The sequence below is a fragment of the Cupressus sempervirens genome, chromosome 1 (genome assembly GCF_028749045.1).
Source record: "Cupressus sempervirens isolate cs-2001-9-10 chromosome 1, ASM2874904v1, whole genome shotgun sequence".
Taxonomy (NCBI): domain Eukaryota; kingdom Viridiplantae; phylum Streptophyta; class Pinopsida; order Cupressales; family Cupressaceae; genus Cupressus; species Cupressus sempervirens.
The window spans coordinates 745068461-745085364 of NC_143118.1; the positions used below are offsets into that span (position 1 = coordinate 745068461).

General features: G+C 34.5%; 1 pseudogene; it reads left to right on the forward strand.

Moving 5' to 3' along the window:
• LOC149580047 (protein trichome birefringence-like 6) overlaps positions 1-16904 on the forward strand; it is an 80302-nt pseudogene that overhangs the window by 40670 nt on the left and 22728 nt on the right.

Sequence of the window (16904 nt, forward strand, 5' to 3'; positions counted from 1 at the left end):
TTGTCCTTAGGCTCTATTACTAGTGAAACCTACATGATATTACACCAAATAACATTTAGATGCCACAATGATAGTGGTTGCTTCAAAAATATATATACAATACTCATTTTTCCAAAAGAAATGTGGCATGAATATCTTGACTATTTCACATATTTATGTGAGTAATACTCTACACAAGCATAACCATAGGTTTCAAAGTCTTTGGAAATCACATTTAATTTAACTAAACAAGACTATAATGTACTAACCACTACTGCTACAAAAATGCATCATAAAATAAGAAAGTACAAACATGTGATTTTGGGGCTATAGTTCCATTTATAGAAAATAAAATTAGAAATGAAATAGGCATACAATCATCTATAGCATATTTGTCTAAAATTAACCAAATATAATGAGAATACATGAATAATGAGAAAACCTCAATTATGTAAAATTCTTTTAAGAACATGTACTCGATGCGAGTTCTGATGAAAAATATAGATAACATATCAAATAGAACCCCTACTTCAATTTTATCATGTCTTAGATATTTTAGAACACAATTGACAAGCCTCTTGCTCTCTTTGACCTGCCATATTTAATAATACATTAGAAATAATGTCTTATGATATAGAATTCCAAATGTCACTTTAGAGATCATAATGTTACCTTAATATCAAAAATAATCTCTTCAAGTGTCAACTACTTGAAAATCATACGCTGAAAACTAATTTTAAGAAAAAAGATAACATAGAAGAAACAAATCATACTTGGTCCAAACTGAGACCTCACTCATTGCACATGTGAGGTTTTCTCAAAGTTAATTTCTACACAATAACTAGAGCATAAAAAATAACATGATTAAATTATAGAGCCAATTAGACATCAACTTAACCAAAACCAGTACCAATGATAGTCCATAGAAATTAGCGTCGATCATCTTTCCCACAACAGTATCTCTAGTAGATTGCACACCACCTAAATTCTCATTTATAGAGGACACTAAAGCATCACCACTATTTGTTGCATGCATGGTAATCCACTTGAAGAAGTAGTCTCATCTAGCTTGACTATAACCCAAGGAAATACATTGGCAATTATCTCTTTAAGTGGCTTTGAAAGCTCCTCTCTTAAGGGCTATCCCATTTCTGACTTTATGATATTAGTAAATCTGATTTCCAATAAAGAGAAACAACACATTTTTTTAGCTTCTGGTTGTGCTGTTTTTCCAACTAGTTCCTATTATGACAAGGCTTCATCAACCTTTTGTCATAAATTTTTTATCATTTAAAATTTTAACTATGACTGGTGTATGCCTCTATGATAGAATAATGTCCATACACTAGATTCAAGATTCTTTCTATATATACATAGATTTGATTGCAAAGGAGGAATCAAAGAGTTATGAAAACTATCATTACTTATATATGTTCATGAGGATTTTAATAAATATTAACACACATGGATAGAGGGATATACATATGTATCTATTGGAAGGATCTGCATGATTAAATTTATTTACAAAAAAAAAAGTAGGCTTCTAAAATTGATTGTGAAAAAAACACTAGAAATAGAAGAACAATCCCCATATAATGGACCTAAAACAACATGAAATACCCAACATTTTTCTTGCTAAAACACCATGAATCACCAATGTCATAAATTAAGATTAAAAGGTGAAGTGAAGCAATCAATTATGTTGATTTATATTTATTTTGAAAGCACTCATAGTTTTATAGATGTAACAATAGAAACATCTATAGACCTTAAGGTTGTTCCATTTTATAATTTCTATGTTTTAGAGGTCGGTTGCAACATAATTTAACATTAAGGAATGACATTACAACTGGATAATAGTGTTGGAATTAACAAGTGGGAAGTATACTTCTAAGAGGGGGTGGGGAGGGTGGTTGAATCAGAAGTACTAAAATTTAACCAATAAATCTTTTAACTTTAAGACATTGCATGCATACACATATAGAAATAACATGTAAAGCAAATGCATCCACATAAACACTTGACACCAAACATGATTAACCAGAAACCCTTCAATGAGAAGGTAAAACTGGGGTGGGGATGACACCCGCAACTATACACTACTACAACAATAAAGTTCACCTATTAAGGTTACATATTTTGACCATTCTCATGATCTACCCTATTAAAGGCTTACAAGGATTGTTAGATCCTACCCTGTTAAAGGATTTTAACACCCTATTAGAAGTGTGCCTGCCTAAAGGACTTTAGAACACTCAATTGGAATGTCATCCTATTAAAGGCTTTATACAATGGTTGTTAAACCAACATAAATCCATAGGATTTCATTCTACTATAACAATTGTTAGAGAGTACAATAGAATGTTTGATCTAATACACTTACAATCTGATATTGCTATTTTTTTATCCTTGTTCTATCCAATTTGATCCTCACTAATCTTATATGAAAATTTTGTAACCTTGATCCTTTGTTCTGCTAACTAATTCTACAATTTTTTCCTTCTTCTAAGTCACTTTCAACTTGATTAATTCACCTCTTTCACTTCCTTCAAATCTTTTCTAGCATTATCTCCTCATATGCATTCTTTCCCACACACTATAAAGTATGGGGCTTCATCTCCTTAAAAAGATTTTGTGACTTAGGGTTAGGTATGAATCTACAATTGAGATTCATCCAACTTTCTCACTCAAATCCTTCCATTTTTCTCATTAGTTGCATGTTGATTGCATAGAGAATCCAAATAGATTCAATCTTATCTCTAAGCTTCAAGATCTATTCATATGTTGGCTCAAAAATGGTTTACATCTTAGTTTGTGAAGACACAAACTCTTATGTTGATTCTATATTGCTTAGCACTTACTAATTACTGATGCTTGGTACATACTAAATTCTGTCTTGCTTAGCACTTGAACTTGCTTAACATCTATTGTTCACTCAGCACATATAGTTTACTTGGCACTATCTATTTGCTTGGCATCTGAATGACTTGGCACTTACTAAATTCCTGGCTCGTCACATATTGCAACTTGGCATCTATATTATACTCATCATGAACTTTGAAAATTTCTGAAGTGTGTTGAAACTCAATTGTCAAAACCAATCTGAGATCAACAATCTCCCCCTTTGACATGAGTGGGAAAAACACTTAACTATACATGATGAAACTAATCTCCTTGAGTATAATATACATTTTGTTTGAAATATATACAAAACTTCAAAACTATTCAAATTTTTTTGAAGGGCTACATACCTCAAAATTTTGTGTCTCCCCCTGAGTTGATGTGCCATTTCCTTGTATCCAAAATCTCTCTGAGTAGATAGATTTGCCTCTGCTAATACTCCTTGTCTTTATTTTGAATTTTGATACTCTTTACCTAATGTGTTATGTTATGCCCTATTTCTTGGTAGATGCTCTATTTGATCTCATCCTTTCTTCTCTCTATACTCCCCCTTTCATTTTAGCTCCCCCTTTCACATGTCTCCCCTTGCAGATTAAGTTTCCTTCTGGCCTTATTTATCTTCTTCCTTTTTACAATTTCTCCCCCATTTTGACACTTATGTGAAAGGGTCTATACACTGACTCAATATTTTTCCAAGAAGGTTTTGTTCACTTCCATTAAAATTCTCAGAGCAGCATCCCAATTTTGTATTGCACCTTCTAGGGATTTTATTTGTATTGCTATCTCTACTGCAAGGTGAACTAAGCCATCTAGTGTTGAAAGATTAGGATCTTTCTTCAATACATTTTTTGCATAGGCTAGTTCTTTTTGTAGAATCTCCATGTGAGGGGTTAGGGAGGCTTGTATTTGAACTAATGTGGCTCTTGTATTAGCCTCTTCTACTATCAATACAACTAATTCCTTTTGTGTGTGAACGTTGTGTGAAAATGCTTCTCACTTTGAGCTAGATCTTTAGGCAATTGCATGCTTGATATTTTTTAATTTCTTTTCAAGCTCAATATTCTCTAGCTAGTTTCTTGTGTGAAGATTGATGGATCACATAATTTTGTGTATAATGAGAATATATTCTCAAGTATTGTCTTCACCTTTTAAATTTTCTTGGCCAGCTCTACCTATGATAGTGTTATTTCACTGGATGTTCTCTCATTCACCTTTCCTTGGAACTTTTTCTTAGACCATTCCATGAGTTTGAAATTTGTCTTCTAGTCTTCATTGGTCACTTGCTCAACTATTTCTAGTAGTTGTTCCAATATTGGCTTTGTTTCATTAGGTGCCTACAAGCTAAGTTCATCTAGAAAGATGTCTTTTATTTAAATTAATGCTTGCCTTTGTTTATACTCATTTTTGAGTATCTCCTGCTTCTTCTTCCTTTCTAGTGCCTCTTGCACTTCATTGATTTGATCAATGTTCATGGTCACATAGTCATACTTTGAAATGAATATTTCTTCATCTAATGTAGGGTCTTCATAGTGAATTACCCTTGAAACCTTTGTAGAGCTCAAGCCTGGTGCTAAAATTTGCAGTGGTATTGCTTCAGTGCTCAACTTTTGAGGTATTCTTGTAGGAGTTCCAGTGGTTGGAAAACTTACCAAGGTTTGAATTTCTTCTTGCTCCTTTTCCTTTGGGGTCTCCTTCTCCTCCCCTAATCTTCCTTGGTCAATAACTATTATTTTTGGTGGTGCACCTTCTACTTGTGTAGTAGGAATAGAAGTATCCACCTGTCCTGTTTGGTCCTTCCTAGGCTCCTTAGCAGTTGTGGTGACTTTATCTATGGAATCAACCTTAGCTAATGTATCTTGTGAATCTTTCTCTTTAGGTTGTCCACTTGTAGCTATAGGGATGATATAAGATGTTTCTTGTATTTTCATCTTGTCCCTAGTCAATTCAGCTACTACTTTCTACAACTCATCTACGTTGACCAATACTAGATTACTACATAAGTGGGCTTGTAGAGTTTATTGGTCAAGGATCTTCTTAAGATCCTCTATAGTCAATGGATTGATGTTTTGACCAGAGTTATCTGGAAAATATTTTACTTTTATTGTTTCTGTAGGTGTTTTTTTGTCATGTGGAGGGCTTGGAGGTGGCAATTGTGTGTCTTGCACACTTTTTTCTGTGTGCTTCTCTTCAGAAATTACCATATTATCTCCCTTTTGTATTTCCTCCTCCACTGTGTCATTTTCCCTTTCCTTCTCACCTTCACCTTCCTTATCATTGTCATCTTCTTCTCCATTTTTTCTTCCCTCAAAGGGATCTTCCTCTCCTTCTTTGACAGTTGTTAGGGCATAGATCAATTTCCACATTTGAGTGGACTTCTTAACAACATCTTCAATCTTATTTTGAAGAATGTTGAAAGCTCTATATTTTGGTTCAAATTTTCTCCCATGCTTCTTATTGGGCTTAGTTATTTGTCCTTTTGTGAGCTCAGGCATTACTCTTGCCAATATAGACTCTCTTATTTCCTTTTCCATATTAAGGCAATAATGCCATTTATTTTCAACCATAGAATATAACTCTTTGGGCATTGAATTGTCAAGTTCAAGTGGAGTGTTCTTGAACTTGGCCATCATGGTATAGACTAATTCTTCAACCATGTTTTGTTCTTCCCTACTCAATTTATTAAAATTAATGCCCTTTAAGCCAGTTAAGTCTGCATTATCTTTAATATTATCAAATATATTTTCCAAATCAAACTTGGTGGTGTGACTTACCATTCTAAATTGTCTGTTGTCATCTGATTTAGTCCTTTCTTCATCAAATTTAGGAGGTGCAATATGTTTTCTTCTTAATTTCTCCTTGGCTATAACTTGTTGCTTAGTAGCCTTCTTCTTCTCTTGCTCCTTAGCCTCTTTCGTTGTGGCTCTTGTACTTTTCCTTGTAGTAGGCTTAGTTGGACTTGGCTTGGCAATATTTTTGCCCTTGGGCTGTGCTGTAGGTTGTTTCTGAGCTTTTCTCTTTTTGGGCTCTAGTTTGGTTGGTGCTTCCTTAGCTTGCTCTTCCTCCTTGACACCTTCTTCCTCTTTAGCATCTTCTCCTATGCCTTGTGTCAAGTCAAGTGGCTCCTGGCCCTGTTCTTTTTCTTCATCATCTTCATCTTCTTCTTCTTCTCCTTCTGCAATCCATTCTCCAAATTTGGTCTTAAGTTTCTTGACCAATTTATCATTTTTCTTTAGAGTTGAAGCAGTTTTCAACTCCATTTCCACTTCAGATTTTACAACATCAAAAGTGCCAAAAGGTTGTGCACTTTTATCAATCTCTTCTACAAGCAATGTTGTGATTGTTGTTAATGCCTCATCAATGTTAATTTCATATCCTAATGGCCTTAGCCATCTCACCATTGGTACTGTTGCTTGGATATAAGTGTAATCAATGTCAACTAAGAAAAAAATTTCATTGATATATTGATCTACTAGGGAGGCTAGAATCCTTAGTCTTTGCTTCATGGACTTCTTAAAGTCCTCAAAATAGCTTGTCATGAGGGTTTCAAAATTGGCTCCCATTTGCTCTATGTACTCATTTACCTAGATAGCTATAGACCTATTGGTCTTCCAACTTATCTTACCAAAAGAGGGAAATTCATTTTGAACATAGAAAAATATACATATCAAAATTGATCCAAACTTGCATTGAGCACTCTTGGATCTCCTTATCGCTCTCTTGGATCTCCTTATCGCTCCTAGGTTCTCCATAATCTACTGTAGTTGCAGTTTTTCCATATCATATGTATGACCCTTCTTAACAAGTTTGTATCCCACATCAAATGCAATGCATGGTACACTATTTAGTTGGCTTGACTAGTAAAATTTGTGAGATATAACCCTAACAAAAAATTCTACAAGTGGATCTCTGATTGTGTCAATAGTCATGCCTCTTTTATTCCACTTTTCCCTAGTGTTCTTTTTAATGGCTTCTTTTGAATCACTTCTCAAGGTCTTTGGTTATTCTAGGGTTGGGTATCTTGTCACCCCATGTATGATTCTCTTTAACAATTTGATAGGTCCACTCTCTAACCATAGGCATCCATCCTAAATCCTACTCAAAACTATTCTTATCCACTCCATCTTGAAAACTGTAGGAAAATTTAGGGCATGGGTTAAGCCCTTCCTTTCAACAATCTAAAATTCCTCCTTCAATACCCCATTCTCACATAGTTTGTCATAGGCTTGTTGAATCTCCATATCACCAATTGCTCCAACTTTACAATTATAGTATTTTCTAACATCTTGCACCATTACAACTTTAGGTGGAATTATGGATAGTGCACCAACAGGGTCATTTTTGTACATGACTTCAGGAATTGGCCTAAAATCTGGTTGTTTAACTTCATTACTAACCAACTGAACCTCAAATGGTTCCTTGTCCTTGGGATTCCTAGAGCTAGATGCCATTTCTAAAAACTAGGGTTTCAAGATGTAAAAATTGCATAACTGCATAGCTCAACACTTGAGAAATACCTTTAGCTCGATGAAATGATGCTTAATTTCCATTAGAAACTATGCAAATGCTTCAATCTCTAGTCGCCAATCACTTGTGTGCTCTTCTTTCTCTTGCTCTATGTTTGCAATGATGAAAAATGACCGAAAACTCAACCTTATACACTTCATTACATAGAATTTAATGCTTAGTGCATATATAGCTATCCAATTGGCTCCTTATGCAATTTTTGTTTCACTAGGCTTCCATTGATTTTCCAACACTCGGCATCCACTGGAGTTTCACTTATTTGGCTTCAATAAGAATTTCCTTTTACTCGAAAACCACTACTAACTCTGCTTCAACTGACTTTGGCAAACAACTCGGAAACTTTCCTTATTTGGCAACAATGTGAAAACCTTGAAGATTTAATCTTGCATCTTTATTCATGTTGATCTATCCTTTTTAGTACTAACTTATTCTAGGAACTAATGTATGATAAACCATTTAAATATCAGTCCCACATACCTTTTTACTTAGTTTGATGAAGTATGACCACTTGACCCTTTAGGTGAAGTGATCCCTTCATTTGATGTGTTGCATCCAGCTTTCTTCTTCCATGTCTTATTCATCTCTCTTCTAATGTGCTCAACATCTACCTTGCCTTTTAGGTGTCTTTGTTTGACTTTGAGTTGGGTGCCTTTTTCCTTATTGGGAAGTGCTTGTTGATATGACCAGTCTTTAAACAACTAAGGCATGTAGTTTGGATTAACCATCTGTTATAGCTTCCACTAAAATGTGTTCTTATACAATTCTCATGGATGTGTCCATACTCTTGACAGTAGTGATAGCTATGTCTTGTATTATAGTCCCAATTTTAGGAATTTTCAAGGCTTCTTCCCTTTTTTGATGATCATTTGGGCTTGGATCTGCACTCAAAGACTTTGTGTCCAAACTTATGAGAATTGTAGCAATGTCCTTCAAATTTTGGTGCATGCATGGTCCTGGTTCTACATTCATGTGCCTAATGACGTTGTTTGTTGCACTCGTAACAATGTGTCATGTTCTTTGGCTCAGCATTTTGACTACCATTCTTGTTCCTGCAAATATTAGTTGTATGTCCTTTCTTTCCAAAGTGATGACAAGTAGGTTTAGAGTTCTTGCCTTTATCATTCCTTTGTTCAGTAGTCTTGGATGACTTTCCTTCTTTAGTGTTGGTATAACCCAAACTTGATGTGTCTTTACCAAATCTAGGGGATTTCAGTAGTTGCTCAAAGTACTTGATGGTTTCATTTGGCTTGTTGAAGCTTTCAGCAAACTTCTCCTCTCTTTTTAGGTCATTCTACAATTGCTGATTCTGTGACTTCAATGTAGTTATCTCAATGTCTTTGATATTCAACTCATGATGGGCATTCATCATTTGACTTAGAGTATCCAACTGCATGTTTGAGATTTTTGACAACTATGGTGATTTTTCTTCTAATCTATTTGATAAGATTCATTTGTCTTCTTCAATCATGGCCTTGTCTTCTATAGCTTTCTTCTTTTGTTCAATCACCTCACATAGTAGTATTGCTTATGATTCTTGCTCCAACTTGAGATTTCTGATCTCCTCAACTTGTGCTCTATTCTTATCCATGAGATCTGCAACTATTGCATCAAACTCACAAGAGTTACCATCTATAAATAACTTTGAAGTGTCAATCTCCTTGTATTGGGTGTCATTTTCAGCTATGGCAATCTCTTTCCTTCTCTTTAGCAAACTCCTCAAAGCATCTCTAGCTTCATCTAATTGTTGTAGTAGGAGGTGTATCTCAATCTCCTGATTCTCAATGGTCTTTCCCAACGTGTAGACTTCCATCTCAAGATCTTTTCTTCAAGTTGTAAGGTTTCTCCTAATGAGAACTAGGCTCTAATACTAATTGTTAGAATCAATAAGTGGGAAGTATACTTCTGAGAGGGGGGGTGAATCAAAAGTACTGAACTTTAACCACTAAAAATTTTAACTTTAAAACATTGCATGCATAAACATATAGAAATAACATGTAAAGAAAATGCATCCACATAAACACTTGACACTAGATATGATTACCTAGAAACCCCCCAATGAGAAGGTAAAACTAGGGTGGGGATGAAATTGACAACTCTTCACTACTATAGCAATAAAGTTCACTTGTTAAGGTTACATATTTTGACCATTCTCATGATCTGCCTTGTGAAAGGTCTGCCCTGTTAAAGGCTTACAAGTATTGTTAGATCCTACCCTATTAAAGGATTTTAACACCCTGTTAGAAATGTGCCTGGCTAAAGGACTTTAGAACACTCACTTGGAATGTCACCCTATTAAAGGATTTATACAATGGTTGTTAAACCAACCTAAATCCATAGGATTTCATTCTATTGTAACAATTGTTAGAGAGTACAATAGAATGTTTGATCTGATACACTTACAATTTGACATTGTTGATTTTAGATCCTTGTTTTGTCCAATCTGACCCTCACTGATCTAATATGAAAATTCTGTAACCTTGATCCTTTTTTTTGCTAACTAATTATGCAATTTTTTCCTTCTTCTAATTCACCTTCAACTTTATTAATTCACCCCTTTCACTTCCTTCAAATCTTTTCTAGCATTATCTCCTCCCATACATTCTTTCTCACACACTATAAAGTATGGGCCTTCATCTCCTTAAAAAGATTTTGTGACTTAGGGTTAGGTATGAATCTAAAATTGAGATTCATCCAACTTTATCGCTCAAATCCTTCCATTTTTCTCATTGGTTGCATGTTGATTACATAGGGAATCCAAATAGATTCGATCTTATCTCTAAGCTTCAAGATCTATCCACATGTCAGCTCAAAAATGGTTTACATCTTAGTTTGTGAAGGCACAAACTCTTATGTTAATTATGTATTTATTGGCACTTACTGATTACTAATGCTTGGCACATACTAAATTCTATCTTGCTTGGCACTTGAACTTGCACGACATCTATTGTTCACTTGGCACATATAGTTTACTCGACACTATCTATTTGCTCGACATCTGAATGACTCGCCAGTTACTAAATTCTTGGCTTGGCACATATTGCAACTCAACATCTATATTATGCTAAGCATGAACTTAGAAAATTTCTTAAGTGTGTTAACACTCAATTGTGAAAACTAATCTGAGATCAATAGATAGTGGATTAGTTTCTAATCTGTACAAGGTTGATTTGAAAGGGTCTGATGTGTTTTATGAGTGCAAATTTTGTAGACCTTGTAGAATTCTAATGAATTTTAAATACATCAAACTTGAGGAGAGAAAGCAACTAATTACAATCAAAGTGCTTCAAATAGCTATGTAGAAAATTTGTTTTAGCTTCTAGTGACCTGATATGGTTGGTAGGAAACTAGTCATTAGGTTATTTTATATTTAGAATTGTGGAGAACAACAAGAGAAATGTCCATTCAATGAATTTAACTATTTTACAAGATTATAGTGATGTTGTTATCTTAATTGGATTTATAATGAATTGTGTGATATGTATTTTGGAGATAAGTTCTTGCATTCTAGCCTAGATTTTAACTATCAAAGTAATGGTAGGAAGGATATTGAATACAAGAATGGGGAATTGTAGCCCCTTGACTATGATATTTCAAGGTATCTTTTTGATATTTGCTTGTACTCACAGTGCATGTGGTTTTGTTACTTTTTTTTATACTAAAATTCCAATCTGAATGTGATTTGATCGAGTTCAATATAACGTACTAAATATATACTACGATCTAAAATGTTGATGCAAATGAATCTTATGTCATATTTTATTAAGAGTAAGAAATTTTTTTTCTATAATCCTTTATAATAAAAAACAATGTATTGGCTAAGTTGTTTTAGTTATTTTAATCTATGAACACTATCTTCTAATTGATACAAGTCTATATAATATTTGGTACAAATATGTATTCAACATTTCAACTTAGTAATCCATCATAAGAAATAGAATACAACTACTAGTAGGAGCCCACTATTCTATAAAAAAGGAAGAAAGTTTTGATGGGTGAATCAAAGCAAGCTAACAATGTCATAATAGAGTCACAACCAAACTAGGACTACTCTCATTAAAGGACTTTTTCTCAATAGTAATTATGTTGTATAGTGTTGAGAAATTTGCTTACATACAATATTGTATTTCTTATGATTTTATTTTTTCTAGATCTATACCAATGTTGTACAAAGAAATGGTTGACTAATGTTCATGCAGGTTCAATGCATCTTACTTTCTAAAAATGTTGAGGGTTAAAAGGCTGGTCTATGTGGGTGACTCTCTTAGTCAAAGTGAGTGGGAATTTATAGTTTTCCTTATCACCCAAAATCATGGTCATAGGAAAGGGCATTCATCTGTGACCACCTTTCATCAAGGAGGTGTTGTTGGTTACCTCTTGGAGGACTGTAATTATTCAATAGAGATTTCATGGTCACCATTCTTGCTAAGCGAACACATAGCCACTGATAAGAGAACTTTACAAATTGATACCATAGATGATCCATTCTCAACATGGAAGACAACATATATATGTGTATTCAACATGGGCCATTGTTGGACTCATCCAAAGCTTTAACAGGGTAAAACCACTTAAGTTCTACTCTGTTATAAAATCATAAAGAGATTTCCTTTATTAATATTTAGTTGAGAAGGGTTTTTAAATGATGTATAATCATTTAAGATAGAATATTAAGCACAATAAGAAAGTATACTAATGTTGTTAAGGGCTATTCATAGGAGATATTATTACAAGGAAAGTGGATATCTTCACCCACACATGGAAAATAGTATAGCTTTTGAAAAATCATCGAGGACATGGTGGTGCAAAGCACAAGAGGCTCAAGAAGTACTACCAAGGTCACCATATGGCCCTAATGAAGGATACATGGAACAATTGCATCTACAAGGTCTAAATGGCCATTTAATGATGTAATCAAGAGTAGTAAAGCCATATTTAACTATATTGAGTCTATTATTATAAGTTCTATTGGGTCATAAAGAGTTCAAAGGAGTAGAATACAGGGTTCAAATTAGTATTTTGGTTTCCATAAGGTCTTAAGAGACCTTGCCAATTTAATTGGGAAGATAGACCTATTCTAATGTTTGAAAAAGTCATAAAGTTGTTAAGACTTGTTACCCATGTATGTTCCATGTCATATCCATTTTTCACATGCAAAGAGAAACCTCCATTCTAGGAATAAGTCTTGAGAATAAACCAAAAAGTTTAGGAGTTCACTAGTTCAAAACATCTAAGGTCCATTCTTTTTAAGCATTTCCTTCTTTCTTGAACTTAATGTTGAACTTGAACTCTACACATAAGTATTCAATGTTCAAAGTTCATAATTTCATGGGTTCATAGCATTAGGTTAGTCTAAGCTTAGAATATTTGTCCACCAATCGAACCTCGCTTCTCATTAGTGAAGTTGACCATTGGAACATTTTATGATCATGTTCATCAATTCAATTAGTAATCTTCAAATTTTATCATCTTATGAGAATCAGTTCCCATATATTACAACCAATTAACTTGAACATTGAAATGTTATTATTAGTTCAAAGGTTCATAATTCATGGGTCTAAAAGCTCACCTCAGTAGAGACACATGTCTAAGTAAGTGGCAATACAAAAAAATGATTTTTCTTTCCTAAAATTCATGGAAAAGACATATTAATTAGTGATTAATAGTAATTATGGAAAGATATGCTTTGGTATGTGCAAAATTGAAGGAAAAATCTAATGATGGAAAATACCTTGTCATTTCACTTATACTCACATCCATTTGTACTTATTTTGCTCTAGGTCACATTCTTTAAAAATTTTGTTTCCTTTTCATTCATTTTTTATTGATGTTTAAGGTAAGAGTTCTATTTTTGTCTGGAGACACAACAAGATGGCGTTAGGCCCCATTACCAATAATTTTTTCATGCTACCAACATGGTGAGTCCTCCATTTTTGTTATGTTGGATTTTATTTCTTTTCCTTCAAATTAGATTCTTGTATGTGTATTTTCTTCCATCTTTTCTCTCCTTGTGGCTAGTCAATCCCAATTGTTCATGGTTGTGTTTCGCCCCAAATTTCCTAAAAAAAGAGAAGTAGTTAGGCATAAGTAGTTCCCTATCTTAGACTAAGGATACATTCCTCACCAATGAAGACATTCACAAATTAGTAGCTAGATTCTCCAATCGAAAACTAGGGTCAATATCCAAAAAAGTCTCTAAGAGTGGGTTGTTGCAAGCCTCTAGTTTTCCTAACACCATCCCTTGCCCAAAAATTTTCCTAGCATGTCAAGATGGGTATGATGCTAATGAGAAATGTATCTAAACCTAAAGTCGAAAAGTATTGGTATATGTTAATAGAGATGTCATGATGGATACATTGAAAATTCCTCCACACAAAGTTTATGAGGATTGAACTATCAATTCATCTTATGCCCAATTAACCATCAATACTAATGAGTACAATAATGCAATTGCTATGGTTTGGCTTCTTAAACTAGAAAGAAGTGGTTCCCATCTCCCATGCCTTCTAAGTAGAGAACACATGGTTTTGAAGATTAAGGATATCATAACCCTATTGAATAGAGTAAAAGGAAACTCACATGCTTTCCATTGGGAGAATTAGATGTACTTTTTCATCCAAACTATTTTAGGGAAAGATACATTTATAGATTAGGATGATATTATAGGAGGAGCTTTACCAAGTGTCTAAAATGTTAGCATGAATGTTGATGATACTAGATTGTGGGAGTATCCTAAGCATTGGAGAGTATTGATATTTTGCATTCATGACTATGTTTGTTATTGATATCAACATATGATGGAGACACAACCCAAGTATAGAATGGACACAACAAGAAAGGGAAAAACTTTATTAACTATGAAAATATGCCAATACACTTAGTGCAGAGAAAATACACTCCAAAACATGCCCTATGGGCTTACAATAGTATAAATCTAGAGAGAATTTCTTCTCCCAATACCTCCTCTCAAAATCCACTCTGAACTGCCTCTTACAATGCCAAAAATGTTCTTAAATAGATTTCCAAAGGTTAAGGATTAGGAATACATTATAGAAAGTGCTAGTTGGCATCCATCGCCAAAATAAAAGGCTCCAAAAGTTGCATTAGAAGTTGGCGCAAAATTAGAAGAATCCAAAAATAGTAGCCGAACTTCTGGGAGGCATAACTTTTGAACTGTAGCTCCGATTGATGAACCGTTTACATTTTTGGAAAGCTCTTGAAGTTCTCTATAGCTCTATCGAGGAGCTTTTCTCATCCCTCATTTTTAAGGCCCATACGAGGTCATTTTGTGCCTCAAACCTGACTTTGAAGCATTCTTAAGAGGTCTCCAGAAATTGAAAAATTGTAATAACTTTCTAACCGTGGGGCCTTTTGACCTTATTCTTTTTCTGGAATGTTCTAAATTACAATTACCATCATCCCTCCAAATTGCACCTTCTAACTCACCATAATTATGGCTCAATTACATAGTCCTATTTTTTTGGTATTTATACATATCCCAAGGTGCTTAAAAACTCTAACTCGGAACACTAATAGTGGAACTGTAAGAGTTGGAACCTTTATTTGACCCAAATGGGTATCTAGAAATGAAAACACATGAAATAGAAACTAAGTCTAGGTATAATTTTTTTTGGTGACACAGGATTGCCCTTATACCTCTGGATGCTCCTGCATCAGACACCTAGGGTAGATTGAAAAGTAACCCTATCACTTTGTGGATGGTAGAGGAAATCCCAAATGGTAAACCTTGACTACTGATATCCAAGTTGATTCCTCTATCAGCCGTCCTTTCCACTTAACTAGGTACTCTTCATACTTCCTATTTTTGGTACTCCTGCCCAGATGACTGTCCAAAATCTCTTCTATCTCCTCCTTCTTAGAAGTAGGAATTAGACATGGCTCCAGCATCAAATCCTCATTTGCACCATCATCATGATACTATATTAAGTCTGCAATGTTGAAGATTGGAGAAATGTGAATTCCATCTGGCAACTCCACCTCATATGCATATCTTGAGTCATGTTTCTTCAGAATTTTGCACGGGCCAAATTTCTTCATCTTCAGTTTGTTGTAAGCACCTACTGGAAATCTTTCTTTTCTTAAGTGTACCATTACTAGATCCCCTATTTGGAACTCCTTATGTCTTTTCCTTTGATCAGTCCTAGCTTTATACTATTGATTCATCTTGGTAATGTGTGCCTGGACCTCCTCATGTAGACACTTGATATGCTCAACAAATTCTTCTGCTTCAGCACTCGTCCTCTCTGCTTGCTCCATCTTCCTCAATTTTGGTGCAGTCCTTAGGATACTTCCATATACAATTTGGAATGGTGATCTACCAGTACTCCTATTTATAGAGTTATTATAAGAAAATTCCACTTGTGGTAGAATCAAATCTCATCCCTTGGGCTTATCCCCAACTAAACATCTCAACAAATTGTTGAGACTTCTATTTACCACTTCTGTATGTCTATCAATTTGCGGGTGATGTGTAGAACTGAACTTCAAGTTCGTTCTCAACTTCTTCCACAATGTTCTCCAGAAATACCCCAAAAATTTAGTATCTCTGTCAAAAACTATACTCCTTGGGAGGCCATGTAGTCTCACTACCTCTCTGAAAAACAAGTCTGCAAGATGGACGACATCATGAGTTTTGTGGCATGGAATGAAATGTACCATTTTGGAGACCCTATTAACCACCACAAATACTAAGTCATTACCCATGTGTGTCCTCGGCAATCCAAGAACAAAATCCATACTTATGTCCTCCCATGGCTTTGATGGAATAGCCAATGGCTAATATAGTCTAGTATTGCAACTAAATCCCTTGGTCGCTTGACAAACCTGACAACTCTATACAAATTTATTCACATCCTGTGAAATTTGAGACCAAAAATAATGTTCTCTAAGAATGTCAATGGTCTTATCTTGACCAAAATGTTTTTTTATCCCTCCACTATGTTTCTCCTTAATCAAATTTTCCCTCATGGAACTCCTTGGGATGCACAATTGACTGCCCTTGAACAACATAGCATCCTGAATCAAATAGTCTAGCCACTTGGTTTTGTCTACAAAAACAAGTTCTTTATAAGCTTTCCATGCTTCAGCAAAATTAAGATCCTCAGGGTACAGATTCTTGAGTTCATCAAACCCAACTACTTCAACTTGCACTACTGTAAGCAACAACTACCTCCTACTCAATGCATCTACAACCCTGTTAGACTTTCCACTTCTATGCTTCAACACAAATGTATAGCTCTGCAAGAACTCTACCCACTTCATATGCCTCTGGTTCAATTTACCTTGGCTATTTAGGTACTGTAATGCCTGGTGATTAGTATATAAAACAAATTCCTTTAGTAATAAATAACACGTCCATTTCTTTAAGGCTTGAACTATTGCATAGAACTCTTGATCATAAATAGAATACTTCTTTGCATCATTCAGTTTTTCACTAAAATATGCAATGGGCTTACCTTCTTGGCTCAATACAGCCCCAATAG